This window comes from Adiantum capillus-veneris, chromosome 7 (genome assembly GCF_014529385.1).
Source record: "Adiantum capillus-veneris isolate H3 chromosome 7, ASM1452938v2, whole genome shotgun sequence".
Taxonomy (NCBI): domain Eukaryota; kingdom Viridiplantae; phylum Streptophyta; class Polypodiopsida; order Polypodiales; family Pteridaceae; genus Adiantum; species Adiantum capillus-veneris.
Genome location: NC_140937.1, coordinates 70,021,360 through 70,039,752, shown reverse-complemented (window position 1 = coordinate 70,039,752; position 18,393 = coordinate 70,021,360). Strand labels below are relative to the sequence as shown.

At 40.9% G+C, this 18,393-nt stretch overlaps 1 pseudogene; it reads left to right on the top strand.

The window, feature by feature from the left end:
• The first annotated feature begins 8,752 nt into the window (after nucleotides 1-8,752).
• On the top strand, nucleotides 8,753-10,376 carry LOC147454019 (uncharacterized; annotated as a pseudogene).
• The last annotated feature ends 8,017 nt before the right edge of the window (nucleotides 10,377-18,393 follow it).

Here is an 18,393-nt window from a genome sequence, read left to right as displayed (position 1 = left end):
TAGAGAGTTTATTCCTCTCAAGTGACTTTTTCATAGGAAGGTACCCCTCAGATAAGTCCACAAAGGTACGTCCCCGGGGCGTCCACTGGAAAATATGTAAGATAGCAAGTGCGAACAAAATAAGGGATTTATAATTAGGTACATTTACAGTAAACTGTACTTACATAAAGGGTGTTTTAATAGAGGAAGAAAAAAAATTTCATACATAAGGGATAAGTTTTTTACAAAATGCATACATAAGGGGTACATATGATACTTGAAAATATATAGGTAAGGGATTATTTATATACCTCTTGTTTACATGTGCTATATGCAATTTTTACATAGTGGACTCCCAAAGGTACCTCCATAACGCCACATCCCCAGTAAGAGAGATCTCAGATTGAGCAATGAATCTTTTACACTACAAGATTTCTGAAGTTCATCTTTGAACAAGACATTAAATTTATAGTGAACAAAAATGTGCAGAATACATTCTTCATGGCTTTTACACCTAGGGAAAATTGCATTTGTGATCCCTAACTTCTTAGCCTTTGAACCTATCCATACCCCTTGATGGAGGATAATTCAGATAAGGCTGCTATGCTTAATGGGAAGAGGGTAGGCCCCAATGCATTTGAATATGTACTCCCATTCCTTGACTTTCAAAGAAATGCTCCATTTGAGGGTAGCTTTCTAGCTAGGCTTGGATCCCTGCTATTAGTAGATGGCCTAGAAAGATAAATGTTATGATAGATTTTGTGAGAGGGATGTATGGCAACCTCTCGAGGGGTTCACCATTCAATACTCCTCTATATAACGTGCGTTCATGGGTTATTAAAAAAATCCCTCTTTTAACATGTCTGAATGAATAAAATGACCCCTTATTTTAGGATTTTTTTTCAAAATTGAATATAAAAACCCTTTATTTTAATGTATCTCTGTTAAATTGCCTAAAATTTTTGCATTTTAAAACCCTTCCTTTTGAACTCACGTTATACATTAACATGATTACATAGTGCACCCCCCGAGGGCAACCTTTTGCACAATTGTGCACCCAACATTTGACAATTTGACTCCTTTCAGGAACCAAAACTACACAACCTTGAGAGATATTTAACTTTAGGATGAAGTCATCCTCCGTAAGAAAATCACCATCTTTATAAATATCCTTCCAACACCTAATGCCTACTTTAAATCATTTGTGAGCTCTCCTGGATAGCTCCATCCCTCTAGGAGGCGCCCAAACCATCCAAACTAGATGGAATCTTGAATCCAGAACTGAAATGAGAAGTTCCAAGATTTTGGAGGGGACCATCTAAACTTTTGAAGGTTCCAAGCATTCCAAAACCTGCATACAAGAATAAACCCTCTAGAAGTGAAGTTAGGACTTGAAATTAAAACCTCTTGGAGTGAAAACCCTGATCAAACTCTGTAGCCCTTCAAATGAAACTGGCTGGTCCTTTTCATCAGCACAACCCAGAAGTCCTAGGAGAAGGATACCCTTACACTATAAGGACGCTATGTAACTAGGGACGCATGAAAAATTTACAAGTGTTTCTTAAGCGACGCCCAAAAATTTATCCCCAAAAATAATAAAAGTGTCTTATTGGCGTCACTAAGAGTGACGCATATTACAACACTCATAGTATACGGTCTCTACTTTTAAATTTCACATAAGCTCTATTATGCATTTGAATTTTTCAACCATCGCTCATTATTTAAGATATTAGAGTTCAAATTATGACTCATAGGCTGAGAAAACCTAGAATTTAAAATTTATGCTACACAAATTACTATCTAACATGTTTAGCTATACAAATTACTATCTAACTTATTACAAGACTTATTTATGCTGATTGTAGAATTTTCTCTTACTATTGTAGAGTTTATTCTAAGACTGTAAAGTTTAACTTAAGAACGTAAAGTAATTTATCATTAAAGAAATAAATAAAATAATTATAAAGTCAAAAGATACACATGGACGACACATGAAGGCACATGGACTCACCTGGACTCACATAGGAGAGGACAAAGTGGGACACATAGTCACATGGAAAAGAGAGGTTAGTCTTGACTAATTTTAATGAGAGGGATTGTGTGGCCTTATCTCTGATGATGAGGAAAAATTTGTCAAGCTGATGGGTACCACAAGGAGATAAAAAACGCGGTACGAATTTAAGGGATATTTTTTTAAAAAAAAATTCTCTTTTGAAAAAAAAGTTGGACGTTTTTCTTTTCTGCTATAAATAGAGCATCCATACTCACATTTTGGACATAGAGATTTCCTCTATAACACTCACGAACTGTTCTCACTTCTCTTAAAGAGAAGGTATCCACAAACCACTAAGAGAGAAAAAACTTTAGTAGATTAGTAAGGTATGTATTCATTAAGCATTCAATTAGCTTTAAAAATGATGTGTGTATTCTCTCGTACTCCTATCCCTCAAATGAATTAGTAAGATTCAATTACCACTAGGAAGGATGTGTGCATGTGTGTTATCTCTTACTCTAATCTCTCTAGTGGATTAGTAAGATTCAATTAGCTTAGAAAGGATGTATGTATGTTATCTTGTACTCTAATCTCTCTAGTGGATTAGTAAGATTCAATTATTTTTAGAAAGGATGTGTGTGTTCTCTTTTACTCTAATCTCTCTAATGAATTAGTAAGATTTAATTACCTTTAGAAAAGATGTGTGTGTGTTCTCTCTTACTATAATCTCTCTAAGTATACCTGCTCTCCCTAGTTAATACATCTAAACTATTAAATTAATTATGCATAGTTAATTGAAAGTTAAGACATAAGAGTACTCATCACACTCTTATTAGGCATCATGAAATTTCCATTTACCAATTTTTTTATCAATTAGATTAATTAGTATTTTGAATAATACTGAAAATAGTTTTAGATGAAGTTTAGAATTGGATTAGAAATGTCATGCATAAAAGTAATACATTTCTTAACTTTTAATTTTGTAGTTTACACACTTAATTTTTGATTAATTAAAATTAAGAAAGATTTTGATATATAGAAATTAGGTGTAATGCAGTAACACTAAGTGCGAATCCGAATTGGCGAAGGTTCAAATTACAGTTTCTCTTTGGAAAATTTAGTAAAGTAATATTCAAGAAAAATTACAAGGTTACTTATATGTAAAAACCACCTTAGATTTCAAGGAAATTAGTAGGAAAATTGACAAATTTAAAGTTCTAAGTGTATAATTTAGATGTAGTACAAACAAATGACTCCAAAGCGTGCTCGAACCTAAGGCGCTAATGATCATGGAGCCGGTACAAGTAATGGGGGAACTTCTGTAGAACATGCTATGTCTCCACCAATCGGACCAATCGGAGCTATGGTAAAGGTTAGTATTGCAATTTCAAGTTATGCATCATTGAATATGGGAGACCATCGACATATATTAATCACCTTAGGAAAGGAAAACACATACCAAAACCAAGGGGCTTAGCCCTAAGAAACTCGGCATATCTATGACAACTAGGAAAGAATGTTTGGCTAAGTTGTTTTCCATAGGAAAGAATATATATCCAATAATTTCGGTATGGTCTCTCTCAAGACTTTCTACTTATTAGCTCTTGCATTAGATGGCAGTTTTCCAAGCGTGAGATGATGGCCAGGGTGTCACAGCTAATGCTGCGGTGGGAGTACACCCAGGATGGCCCAACTGCATACAGCGGTTAAGTTTTTCCATGGGGTGACGATGACGCCCGGTTTGACACTGTTGTTGCTGTGGTAGGAGTACGTCTAGGTTGGCACAGCGAGTACTTGTTGAGCGGTATGGGACGCTCCGGATGACAAGGGTTTTTATGAATAATGTATATATCAATTGGACCTAATGGTGCAAGTAGAGATTCTTAAGTGAACCTAATCCAAAAGTCATTGGTTTAAAAAAATACTACTTCTTGCTTGATTACTGTTTCAAGGATTGTTTTAAAAAATATCATAATTTATAAGGTAAAAGAACATGTATATTTAAACAATGTGGTAGTAATTAGGTAACAAAAGAAGGGTGAGTGGGGTATGGAAAGTGGGAGAATGATACCCTCATGGTATCATTCTATGGACGGGTGGATCCAATGAGTTGGGTATCTTTCCAACGCTAGAAGTTTTCATTTTTTTTAGTCATAAATCAAACCTTGGTGGTTGTGCTTCTGAAACATGGGGGAAAAAGGTCACAGGTTGGTAGTTCTAAGGTTTATACTCTTAGATATAATTGATTATAGATAGTTTTTAGATAGGGTTATGGTGGTCATGCTCCGCCATAGCGAGATAGCACCAATCCTTCATGCCCGCGTCTACATAGTAATTAAGGTAATGTCCATTGGTTTTGCTTTCTCAGAATTGGAGACTTATCAAAGGTACTTCGCTTCTCTTGAAAGGAAGTAGGGACCTCACACTGGTATCAGAGCCTAGGTTAAAGCTTGGGAAGATTTTTAGATTGATGTTTGGATGTTGAAGGATGCGAATGCTCGAAATAATAGAAAAACTTAGGAAAATTGTTTTGAATGTTTATATTGGTATTGAGGATTGAACTTTCTTGATATAGGAAAATGTTGACTCAGCCTACCAAATATTCCAAGTGTTCACCATCATGTTCAAAAATGCATGCCAATCACAAAATTATCATCTTCAAAAATTGGTGATAAAGATTTTGGATGAGGTGTTTGCACCACCTATCCCAAGGGTGCATAGAGGATGGGGCATTGATTGGAGTCCATCTAGAGGAATCTATACCATTGATGCTAACAAGATATGGTGCATGGCTACCAACTTCAAGAAACTTTGATGGGCAGAGGATTTAAAAGTTATCAAAGTTTATCTTTTCATTGGTACTAATAATCCGGATGCTACCATTACCTCGAAGGAGAAAAGATATCTCAGACTCAATGGGTCTATAACCAAGTTACCAAAGTTATCCATGGTGCAAGGAACCGACCCATGTGTGTATCTCCTAGCTTTCGAGGGTCAAAGGAAACTTATTTTTTTGATCCTTTAGCCTGTCCTTTTGTAATCACTAGACTCAAACTATAGGAATAGCCTTGTACTCAAAGACTACCAACCTTGGTAGCAAATAATGTGTATATGAATAAAGTCTGGATCAATATTGAATTTTTCATATACTATTGTCAAATCAAGTTTTCTTTTAAATTTACTGTATCAAATAAAGTTTTATTTAATCTATATTACACAGAGTGCGGTGTGTACATCTCTTTGAGAGAAAAAGCTACTGAAATAGGGGACTCCGTTCCCCCACCACTACCAAAACAAGTGAAGCCACAAGATCTGTGGCCGCTTAATCTCTCTTGGCACTCGCTGCCTTGAGACAAGCGTCGATGCACGTCGCTAGAGGAATTTTGTCGACGGTGTTCTGGCAAAGTAGGAGTGGAATGGAGTGGTGTAGGACCCTGTGATGCCATGGAAGAGGGACTCTGCGATGGAAGGAAAGTAGGACGATAAGACGGGGCCATAGATTGAGGTGTTTCCGGTGCGAGGCTCTAGAGGTAAGGAGTCCCTCCCTGACTCCCCCATGGTGTGGATTGTGGAGAAAGACCGTAGGACGCAAGCTGCTGCGGAGTGGAGTAGACAAACAATACCTTCGTCGAGCAGAGGTTCTGGTCTCAGAAAGAGAGAGCCCAATGTAGGTCTGGATCTACGACTAGTGGAGGAGACCTGAGTAGAGTAGGTGTAGGATAGCCATGCCTGCAAATAACAAAAATAAACCTATGAAACACATGGTTTAGGGTTAACTAGACAAAAAAAATCTTTATTTCTTTGCTTGTTCTCAGCGCCTCAAGACTCGGGTCCACTGGAGAGGATATCCACCCTGGGTGGGAGCCCACCTGGATGTGAATCAACCAAAAGAAGAGCCATATGGATGCTCCCCACCATGTGGTCTCTCGTCTCACATCTACATTACAAAGAGAAATATGAGATTTAGCTTTCCACTCTACACTACAAGCCATGCTTAACATTAGCGACGCTCATAGCGATGCATATAGCAACGCCGACAGGGCTAAAAAAATAACCGAGAGCGTCCGAAAACTCAGATCTCAGATCTGAGTTTTCGATGCGCGCTCAAAGCAAGCAATGTAACGCTCTCCCTCTCTCTCTCTCTCTTTCTTCTCCACACACACACACACACACACGAGGAGAGGAAGGAGAGCCAGGTATGCTCCTTCCCTCTCCTCACTCTCATGTTCCCTTCCCCTCTTTCTCTCTCCTTCTCTCTCTCTCTCTCTCACACACACACACACACGAGGAGAGGAAGGAGATCCAGGTATGCTCCTTCTCTCTCCTCACTCTCATGGTCCCTTCCCCTCTTTCTCTCTCCCTCTCTTTCACTCGCTCACACACACACACACACACACATTGTGTTTTTGAGAGAGAGAGAGATAGAACGAGAGAGAGAGAGAGAGAGAGAGAGAGAGAGAGAGAGAGAGAGAGAGAGAGAGAGAGCACAAGCATAAACAAAAAATGCACACACACATGCATACACAAAGAAAGCACACACACATTGACAGAGGAAAAGAGAGAGAGCATGCATAAACCAAAAATGCGCACACACACATGCGTAATCAAAGAAATCACACACACATTGAGAGAGAGAGAGAGAGAGAGAGAGAGAGAGAGAGAGAGAGAGAGAGAGAGAGAGAGCATGCATAAACCAAAAAAGCGCACACACACATTCATAATCAAAGAATGCACACACATTGAGAGAGGAAAAGAGAGAAAGAGAGAGATATATATAAAACAAAGAGAGAGAGAGAGAGAGAGAGAGAGAGAGAGAGAGAGAGAGAGAGAGAGAGAGAGAGAGAGAGAAGAAGAAGAAGAAGAAGAGAGTTTTAACATTGTAGGAAAGTATCCCAAGAGACCTTAAAGATCTAGTCGACATCAAGACATGTTATTCATAAGGAAAATGACATAACCAATCTATCACACTTCGGTGATATAATAGTTATACCATTTTTCTCCTTTTTGTATTGGCGTGCACACACACCCGAGAAGAAGAGAGTTTAATTTAATGTCATAGGAAACTAAATAAAGAGACCTAAAAATCTAGCCGCCAAAGAGGAGTTGAAACCAAGACTTGTTATTCAAGAGGAAAATGGCATAACCAATCTACCACACTTGAGTGATAGAAAGGTTATACCATTTTTCTCTTTTTATTGGCACACCCCCCCCCCCCCCCCCCCCCCCCAACACACACACACACACACACACACAAAAGAAGAAGAGAGTTTTAACGCCATAGGAAACTATCCCAAAAGACGTTAAAGATTAATTAGGGTTTTAGTAGACTTACGTTAAATTAGATTTAGGTTTATTTAAATTAAATTAGATTAGATTTAGGTTTATTTTTAGTTATATTTACGTTTGATTAGATTTAGGTTTATTTACGTTAGATTTAGATTTACGTTATATTAGATTAGATTTAGGTTTATATATGTTATATTAAATTAGATTTAGGTTATTTAATTAAGGTTAGAAGAAATGGCGAAGAAATTGTTTAAGATAAGGTTAGAAAAAATGGCGAGAAAATTTGTTACGCTCACAGCCTCAACAGTCCATGCAGACCAACAATTCCACCTGCATGTTCGACTGCTGCTACCATACAATAAGCCGTCATGTTCAGCTAATGGAAGAGCAAATTGAGCATACACAGAAATTAGTGATGCAAGATGACGATTCCAAGGGCCACACACACACACACACACACACACACACACACACACACCACATCCCGTCATATCTAGAATAAGAATTAAGTGCCTTGAGCAGACATCATCTACATTGCAAGAATGACGTACCTGCATGCTACAAACAAAGATCTACTATGAAAAGATGTTAAGATGTTGTGAAATTCAGCTAAAGAAGAGGCAAAGGGGTTTTTTCCACTACATGCAGTATCATGTAGACGTGGGCGTGTAGATTTCTTGTACCCACAAATATAGGCATTGACCAATAAAGACGAGATTATAACCCGGTGGTTCTGATCTCCATGCACCTCTAGACCGAGGTGTGCGGGGATTGGACATGACTAGAGTGTGAGGTAGTTTACAGTGTGAACAGAGAGAGAGAGAGAGAGAGAGAGAGAGAGAGAGAGAGAGAGAGAGAGAGAGAGAGAGAGAGAGAGAGAGAGAGAGATAAAAGATGAAGAATGCCAATAGAAGATTAAATTTGTTGTCCAAGTTATAAGATTTTTGCCCTCATTATGAGTAGTGACGAGGATGTGGGGCCGTCCAACCGAAACACCTATCTCTCAATGAGGATCTTATGTCCTTGTAACCATTGCAAGCATGGTGTGCAACGGACAAGACGCATTTCTTTGCAGCACGTTCCCGAATTCGGCGAGTTCGATCCATCTATTATAGATCGAGTTGTTGCCAATTATAACTCGTCGGACTCTGATGCTGGCCAACAGGCAGCAATCTTGCAACCCAATAGACGTGTTCGCAGGCGCTTTGGTCAAGCAGCATATGTGAGGCCACAAGATGTAGCCTCTGACAGCTCGGGGGATGATCATGCAGACCACATTCCCAACGAGGGATGTCAAAGTGGGCGCTACGATCAGTGTTCTCTCCGATAAGGAAGAGAGACATTGCAATCTAGAAGGTAACAACAGTTCCTTGGGTCCTTCGAAGCACTTGTTTAGTACAAAGTTTACTCATCATTCTTTTTTATAATGCACCTAGAGTTTATTTTTGGGATGTTTCAGAAACAGATATACCTGATATAGAGGAAACCCAATTAATGGATGGTGACGTGCTCCCCATTGAGCATGAAATACTTGTGGAATCACCACTTGTCAGGGAAGAAGTGGAGCTCTTCAAGAGCCAGTATCCTAGCAAACCCTTGACATCCATACCGGTGAACCAAGAGAAATTTCCCTCAAAAAGCCCTAATATTGCAGAGGCTTTTGCAGTGGCAAGAAATGCAAAAAAACGCAAAGGGACTTTAGGTATAACTGGGTAGTCTCTGAGATGTTTGCATCTGTATCAATTGATTAGGGTGTTTATTAATAATTACTGCTCCTGCAGGGGGGGAAAGGGGAGACCAGAATGAAAGGTTGGATGCAGCCAAAGGGTCAGAGAGTGCTAAAGAGAAGGATTCTGTGGTTGTGGATGGGGACACCGGTGCAATAAGCGGAGCAAACCTCAAAAAAGGTGTTGCAAACACACAGGCAAAAAGATGCCTGGCTTAGACTCTACCTAGTGTCCATGAGTGATGCTTTATAGCCAACCCTTCTATGAGCCTTTTTGGTTGTACCATCCTTTTTGTATCAAACCACTATCCTTCTTTGTACCGCAATCCTTTTGTAATTTAACAATAGAACGTTTGGATCAACCCAGAGTTCCTCTTTCATTGTCAAAGTGTTTTTCTATGTGACTTGTGATGTGGTGCATGTGTCTTTTGATGCCTTGTCCATTGAGGCGAGATCCATTTTCTCTATAAAAAATTTAATATTGAAACTTTCTAACTCTTGCGTTCTGTTTGTTTAGAGGAACTCAAACCCTTGGGCTACAAATAGGTGGAAATGGGTAATGCCCCAAGGATTGAAAGGGGTTTTGAAGATCTTGTCTACTTTACAACGCACAGGTTTTGCCAACACAGCAAAAACACCAAAGGAGCTGCTCCTGCTGATACAATCTTTGGCTATTTTTCTTGGCAAGGAAGGCACTGACATGAAGAGTGGTACAATGTCTGATGATGAATCACAGGATCCTACTTCCGGGGAATCCACGCATGTGCACCCAGCAGCCCCTCCATACTTCGTCCCTTTCGGTGATGCTCAGAAAGATTCCCCTCAGCCAGAGCCTCCAAAAGAAGTGCATTCTCCAGAGTTACAGCAAGATGTAATTTCCTGTACAAAAGGTGGAAGGATGTTCTAATGCCTTTCCCAATTAGCATTGTGACTGCTCCGCTGATGGAGGGTATGCCACCTCCAACCTGTCTTGCTCAAAAAGTCCTGGTATTAGACATGAATGGGGTTCTCTTGAGAAGATACCCCAATCCAGAGATCCCTTCGAGAACCAAAGATTTTCTCTGTCGAAAAGTGTTCAAGGAAGGCAGTGATCGTGGCACCTTTTGCATAATCAGGCCAGGTGTGCTTCAATTTCTTCGTGAATGCGCATACATCTTTCACCTTTGCATCTGGTCTAGCTGCACTAACAAAAACATGAATATTACACTTAAGGGTTGCCTGAGCGGGATGCACCCCAGAATCTGGAAAGACCAATTATGCCAAACTAACTCTGTCAAATTGCCTTTCAGACTTACTGATATCAGAGAGCTGCAAGGCGGTGAAGCAAAACCAATTTTTGTAAAGGGATTACCAGAGCTCTTAAAAAGGAGACCAGATTGGAGGGGGTCATAGATTCTTATGGTGGACGATACACGGTACAAAAATATTCTCAACAATGATACAACCATGATATGTCCACCAACATTTCAACCGGATGACGAATCACAGGATCCTCGCTACCTCACGAACACTCTATTGCCGTGGCTAAAGGGGTGGAACTGTGTGCAAGATCCTGATCAGTATGTTAGGATGCACATGATATCAAATGAGAAGGACCAGGTTTCCCAATATGTTATCAAATATTGGTCACAGAGAAAATCGATTCGACGTAAGAGACCAAGTTTAGGTTTGGGCCTATGTACTTGTGTAAACAGCCAATGGGAGTTGGTATCATTGACCTATTTATATCAGCCTTCTTGAATCTGTAACTGGCTTCATACTAAAATGGATATCTCATACTTCTTGGCATTTGTGATTTTGTTGGGAAATGATACGTGGTACTTCAAGTCATTTGTAATTGAGTTGAAATTTTTAAAGCTTAGTCAACTATGTTGTCTCCTCCATGCAAATGCCACCATTATAAATCTTGTTGTATGGTAGATGTCTATTTCTGCATGGTAGCTGGCTGTTTGTAAATGTTAGCTTTGTTTTCTGCATCATAGCTGGCTGTTTGTAAATGTTAGCTTTGTTTTCTACATCGTAGCTGCCTATTCTTGACTGGTAGCTATCTATTTTTGCATGGGAGCTGCCTGTTTAAGATTGGTAGCTATCTATTTTTTGCATGATAGCTAGCTTCTTATTACTGGTAGCTATCTATTTTTAGCATGGTAGCTAGATGCTCATGACTGGTAGCTATCTGGTATTAGCATGGTAGCTAGCTTTATCTGCATGGTAGCTCTATGTGGCAACTATCAATTTCTTTCTGGTAGCTACCTATTGTCTCATGGTAGCTACCCCCTCTGACTCATGATTCATACTCATGAAAATTTTGAAATAGAAGATTGTGTGCATGGGAGAGATAGAGAGAGAAATGAAAGGAGGGAAAGAGAGAGAGAGAGAGAGAGAGAGAGAGAGAGAGAGAGAGAGAGGGGGGGGGGGGGGGGGGGGGGGGGGGGAGAGGATGCTGGTTTTACAGTTCCAATTTTTTAATTGATTTACGGTTGGAGTTTGATGATGAGGCCTTGTGCCTCGGTCTAGAAGCCATCAGCTAAAGACTTTAATCCTCTTCTTGGATGTTCGTTCTTCCTACCGCTTACCAAAAGATCCTGTTGTGGATCCTTAATCCTAATCCTATGTCTTTTTTATTATTGTTGAGGCTCGTCCCCTTGGGTTTTTGCTATGATGTTTGGGTTTTGAGCCGTTATGGTGTAGTTTTTTTCCCACCTTCTTTTCTGCGAAGAGAGAGAGAGAGAGAGAGAGAGAGGAGAGAGAGAGAGGAGAGAGAGAGAGAGAGAGAGAGAGGAGAGAGAGAGAGAGAGAGAGAGAGAGAGAGAGAGAGAGAGAGAGAGAGAGAGAGAGAGAGAGAGAGAGACACCGTGATGAGAGGATGTTGGTTTTTCTCACCTGTAAGGCAACTGTCTGTGAATCCTTTTCACCCAAATCTGACCATGTCAGACTTGTAGAAAAGGATTCAAATTTCGTTGATGGAACCATAAAACCCGTCTATGGTCTCATAAAGCGGTAATTCATTCAATTAATACCTAGACTTATTCACACACACATACTTTAAACTCGTTTCCTCGCTCAACACCTGGTTGGCTCGAAAGTTCGGCGCCCCTTGCGGTATTTATTTTTTAGTTAGAAGTGGGAAATTACAATGGCTTTGAATACCAAGGTTCCTGACTTGTTCACACCTAGTCATCACCCACTTTGGCTAAATTGAGGTTTAAGGATTCAGAGGAGATTTGGAATTTTGGTTGGATTATTGTTTGTTCATTGACGATGAGGCCTTGTGCCTCGAACCCTAAACCATCAGCTGAAGACTGCCCTACCCACAACAACCTCCCAAGTGAAAGGAAGGTACCATTATAGAGAAAACACTTCTCTACTCACATCAACCTCCAAAGTGAAAGGAAGGAACCATTACACATACAAAAATAGAGAGCAGACCTCCTATTGTGAATTAGAGCCCAAGAACAACATAGCAGTATATCCTTGCACCATTTAATTTGGAAGAAACAAAGGGTACTTTACTCATTTAATATACTGGAAATTCTAAGGTCCCTATGTATCAAAGAGAATGCTGTTGTAAACAGCCTCATATACATCGAGGACATCATAAACAAGTTGTGGTCGATTCTCTCCATTTGAAACTTGATACCTCTCACAAGGTGTGATAACATATAGACTTTGGGCTTCAAGTGCAAGAGCTTGTATTCATTTGGAATTCCAGATCACTACTCATACCAAATTCCCTTGACCACATAAGATCCTCACAGGCAATAATTACCCCAAGCATCGGTAATTGGAGACTCGATTCATGACTTCTCTCCCGTGCTAGACGGATTTGATAAAGCCTGGGACACGCTATGGCGAACCATAGATGATGAGTGCATATCTGGAATTGTCATGTGCAATCTCGGTGTTGAGAAGAAGATGAAGGAAGATCTAGAGGCTAAAATCAACCAATTTTGCATGCTTCACAATCGAGTCATGCAGAAGTGGATCTCACAATATGAGGATGCAAAGCAAGAGCGACAAAGGGCAAGAATCGAGTGGAGACGGGGAAGACGACCACCGATGCACTATCCGACGGGTCTAGAGAGCCTACCAACATTCATGATCTTAAGATGGTTGCACAACCAACTGAAAACCGCACAACAGTGAGGTGAAGAAGTGACTGAGGAAGAGTGGGAGTACTCTAGGGGTTGCGCGACCAAGGTAAGTTTTCAATGTACGACTAGTAACTTTCTAGATGTTTGAACGGCCACTCATAATCTTTGTTGGTTGTAGTATAAGTCATACACAACAGCATGGTGTAAAGGTCGACATTTTAGGGTGGAATGGATCGACAAAAAACGTTTTACTCAAGATTGTGGAATCATGGCAAAACTTGAACAGTCTAGCCGACGACTCTCCGCTGATGCAGATCCTGTGGTGGCCGAACTCACTTACTTCGGCACGCTACAAGAGATTTTGAGGATCGATTATAGAGGATTTTTTGTCGACTTGTTCGACGTGCAATGGCTCAAGATAATCATGGAGGGTCGCAACGCTACTGTGCATAGAGGAGAGTTTGGTTTTCTTGAGGTGGATTCAACTAAGAAATGGACTAACCTAAGAGACACTTTCGTACTTCCCGAGCATTGTGAACAAGTAAGTATGTAAATAGTTAACGTGTGTTTTAGAATTTATGTGCTTGGAAGCTCTCATGTAAGTTATGTGGCTCTGGCAGGTGATATTTCATCCCACAAAGTCTGCATCAAACTGGTGGTACCTCATAGAGGTAGCCCCTCGTAGTGCATGGACGTATGAAGGCTACCATGTGCCAATCACAGCGGCATCAATGGAGGAGATCAGAGAAGATGCCCAGTCAGAAGCCGTGGAGGTGGTGCCAGACGAACATCAAGCTGCTACTCTCTATGGGGTGCATGCAGAGGATCTACAAAATGAAACAGAGGACATCTGTTTAAACGGAGAGCTCTATATAGATATAGGAAGTTATTCTGAGCTATGCGAGGATGAGAGAGAGATCTCTTAAAGCCATAAATATTTTATTTGACCAAGTGTGCTCCGTTTTGTAAATTCAGAGTTATGCACTTGCCTCTTTCATCACTCAAGTTGAATAGAAGAAGAACGCTTTCTGTTTGCTGCTAGACTTTGAACATTCCAAAGCTACAAGCACTGGAGTGTTCTTGTACGATTCTCCGGCCCTTTAAGTATTTGCGTCATTACATCATTGTATTTATATGCATCATTGCGTCATTGTATTTAATGGTCTTTGCATCCACTCCGGGTACGTATGCTCTAGGTATGTTCTCATTAGCAGAGACGACGAGCACCTCCTTCTCTCTCTCTCTCTCTCTCTCTCTCTCTCTCTCTCTCTCTCTACTTGTCCATGTTTTCTACTCCATTCATTCAATATTAATTTTAAATGTTCGTGTGTTTAATGCAGGTATGAATGATGATAAGTTTCTTTCTTCTTTGTCATCCCAGCAGAGACAGTGGTACGTGGAGCCTCATCGCTCAGGCGCACCATTGCGCGTTCCTACTCCATCCGCATATCCCTCTCTTTCGGAGTCCTCAACGTGCTCCGAAGCTTTGGTGTCGACGAGACGATCTTCACACTCGTCTAGGCACCGGCGCTCTAGTGGTGGTGGTGGCGGTGGCGGTGGCGGTTGTTGTGGGGGTGGCTCCACCGATGCTTCGACATCGCCTCGTGTTCGACGAGGCTCTTTACCCTCCCCTTCTTTGCCCGTCCCGACACCAGCCACGACATCGCCATGGATACCAAGTTTTGCGCGGCTGAGTGCCGTTCCCCACAGCTACACACCACTAGCTACTCCTCCAGGAGTCACTCCAATGGACACTCCTCGCTTCGGGGCTCAGACTCCAGTGGAGACACCTGGCGTCTGTACCCCCGTTGACACGCTGCTAGAGACCCTTGTCGAGACACCCAGGTTCACGTGTCAGCGGCGAGAGGGCTTGCCTTACTCCATCAACTTCAGCGGTGGCATCATCTTGGATAATGACGGCAAGAAGGTGATTTCGCGCATGTGCGGTCTTTGCTCTCAGGTGTTTAGACACTACATACTAAACACCTGGAGTGACGTACCAAATGAATTAAAAGACAGAGTCATCAGCATGATTCATGACGAGTTTCCCGTTCCAACACGGGATGACCGCTTCAATGAAGATGTGATGAAGGTTCGAATGCGCGAATACTGCAAGCATAAGCGTTCCGAAGTGCAAAAAGCAATCAAGCATGGATGGAACAGACCAGATTGGCTGGCCAAAGAAGATTGGAAGCATGCAAAGAACGAAGCGCGCGAGAATCCTGACAAGTGGAAGCAACAAAAGGAGGCAGCCAGAGCGCGAGTAGAGGCAGGGAGCTCGCACCACTTGGGGAGCGGCGGGTGGGCATCATTTGAGGCCGATTTTGTAAGTGTTTTCGCATCTATGTTCGATAGTTTAGGGTTTATGGAATTTGAAATTCTAACATAATGGATTCTTTGTATGTTTTGACAGTGGTCGTTTACAGGACGCGATCCCACTCCGTACGAGCGTGAGTACGCAGGCAGGAAGGGCTTAAATGCCCTTATAGACATCCTGACTTCTCGCGGCGGCATGGTTAGTATTAGGGTTTATTCTTTTCTATTTATTGTATTGTTTTATAAACGTCGCTCACTATATGTTTATACTTACAAAAAGCTATCTTATTGTTTTTTTTTTGCAGAATCCGACAGATACGCCGCTTGGACGCGATGAGACGTCTGATTAGACGACGTCAGTTTAGCCATATCTAGATAGCATTAGTTTCTTTTTGTCCTAGCTTATGTATCATGAGACCATGTAACTATGCATTTTTGAAAACCATGTATATTTTTTAAATAATGACAATTGTTTGTAACTATTACATTTGCAATGATTAACAATCAAGTGATTTTGCTGTTGTGTACAATTGTCATTTATTTACTTCCATCAATTCACGCTTGTCATTTTTGTATCTTTATTTTGCAAACAATACGTACTATGGATGATGGAGTTAATGATTATATTGTCTTGTGGCTGACTATTTTGGGTCTATATTTACCTTTGTACTTTTTTTCAAAGGTAGATAGACCAATGAAACATTCAATATGGTTGATGGGTGGCAGGTTGAATGCACTGCCACCAAAAAATTTTAATCTCGGGCGTCGCTATGGGCGTTGCTAAATTGTGCACTACAGCATCGCTGTAAGCGTCCCTATCTATGGCCCTGTAGCGTCGCTATATAGCGACGCTGATAGAGACTGCGGTAGCGACGGCTATAGCGACGTTCTCGTATCGACGCTAATAGCAACGCTTTTAGCGACGCCGGGGGTTTAAAAAACCCAATGTATTTTCGTCGCTATAAGCGTCACAAGAGCACACAACCTCTTGTAGTGCTAATCACTCATCTATAAATACGTACACATGTATATTAGCACCCAAGCACGTAGATACATATACATACTAGTATACCTAAGTAGAGGCTAGTAGTGCCAAAGGTCAATTGGCACCTCTTTAGATATCATCACAGTCTCAACCGTGGTAAAACCAGAGGTACGTTGCGGTAATCCATGCATGAGTGGATCAATGACCACAACGCCACGATTACAAAAGGACTTTACCTTAGAGGAAGCATCTAACCTTCGAGTGCTATGCTCCCATGGTTAGTGCATACATACATGCATAAAAAAAAATATATGTACACACAAATATATATACAATTACGTAATGTAGACATCGTCTTGAATATAGATAAATAGTTATGGTTGTAAATGTAGCCATTGTTTTGTGTTGTGCGCAGTGCGAGAGTCCTCGCTACTTCCGTAGAGTGCTATGAAGAAGAGCTTCTTTATTGTGCTTCTTGCACAACATCTCTTCACGGCAGCTTCTTGTTCAAGGGTTTACTTTGCACATCGCATTTCTGCCTCCATTCTGAGGTACGGTATCCTTAAAATTTGTCCAACCTAATTCTTATTCGGTGGGGAGAAAGAGATAGGAAGATAGAGATAGGGACAAAAAGATAGAGAAGCTAAGGAGAAGAGAGTAGAAAGTAATTTCTGAGGGTCCATCGACTTCACATAAAGAAGGTCTTTTTTATAGCACTCTACAAAAGCAGAAGCATACCTGCACTGCACATACACCACAAAATGGTTGCTCTGCCTACAACCATTGCTCTTTACCTCCCTATTTTTTTATCTTCCTCTCTCTATCTATCTCTTTCTCTCGACAGATATCTCTATTTCTCCCTCTCCCTCTCTTTCCTCTCTCTCTCTCTCTCTCTCTCTCTCTCTCTCTCTCTCTCCTTCTCTCTCTCTCTCTCTCTCTCTCTCTCTCTCTCTCCCTCTTTCCCTCTTTCCCTCTTTCTCCCCACGGATATCTCTATTTCTCTCTCTTTACCTCTCTCTCTCTCTCTCTCTCTCTCTCTCTCTCTCTCTCTCTATATATATATATATATGCTGATATGGTGGACCAAATGTTAAGCATGATAGAGCATCAAGAGAGCCCAACATTAGAATGCAAGTGGAAAGTTTTCAAAGAAGTAATTTGCTCTTGTGCGAAGGAATGATTTTCGGTGAAACACATGTTTTGCAAAAGGTCTAAGAAGGGTAGCACCAAGAAGAAATGGTTTGACATGGAATGTAGTCAAGCACGAAAAACACTTGCTAAGATTGGATGCAATCAAAGACAAGAAGTTTACTTGGAATGTTCACACACATACAAAGCACTTGTTCAAAAGAAGAGGAGAAGGTGGGAAGTCAAAAAACAACTTCTTTCAGCGCAAGAGAAAGCACATGCATGTGGCAAGTTTTGGCAAAATCTAAAAGGCAAGCACGTTGAGAGCTTTGGTGACTTGACTCTTGAGGATATGTATATGCATTGCAAGAACCTCTATAAGCAACCCAATGTTGATAAGATGGAGTGTTGTAGCTCCCTTTCGTCTATGTCTCCCTTCTTTACCATTGAAGATGTATGCCGTGCGCTTGAGAAACTTGCTACTCGCAAGGCAGGTGACCTTCAAGGTGTCAAGGCTGAAATGATTAAATAAACAAGCAAGAAAACACGATATTGGATATGCGATATGTTTAACCTTGGACTTCAGTATGGCATGCCTCATGATTGGAGTGCAAATTGGATCAAACCTTTGCACAAAGGAGGAGATGTAAACAATGTGAACAACTATCACACTATAATGGTTGGTTCTTTGATGGCAAAGTTATTTGGATGTATCATGGAGATGAAGATAAGTGAATGGGCTGAAAAGAATGGCAAACGTGCGCTTGGCCAAGCAGGTTTTCGAAAGCATCATAGCACTATTGATCACCTTGTCACTCTTCAAGCTCTTATGGAAGAATCTCGATTGAAAGGAAAAAAGTTGTATTGTTGCTTTGTGGATTTCAAG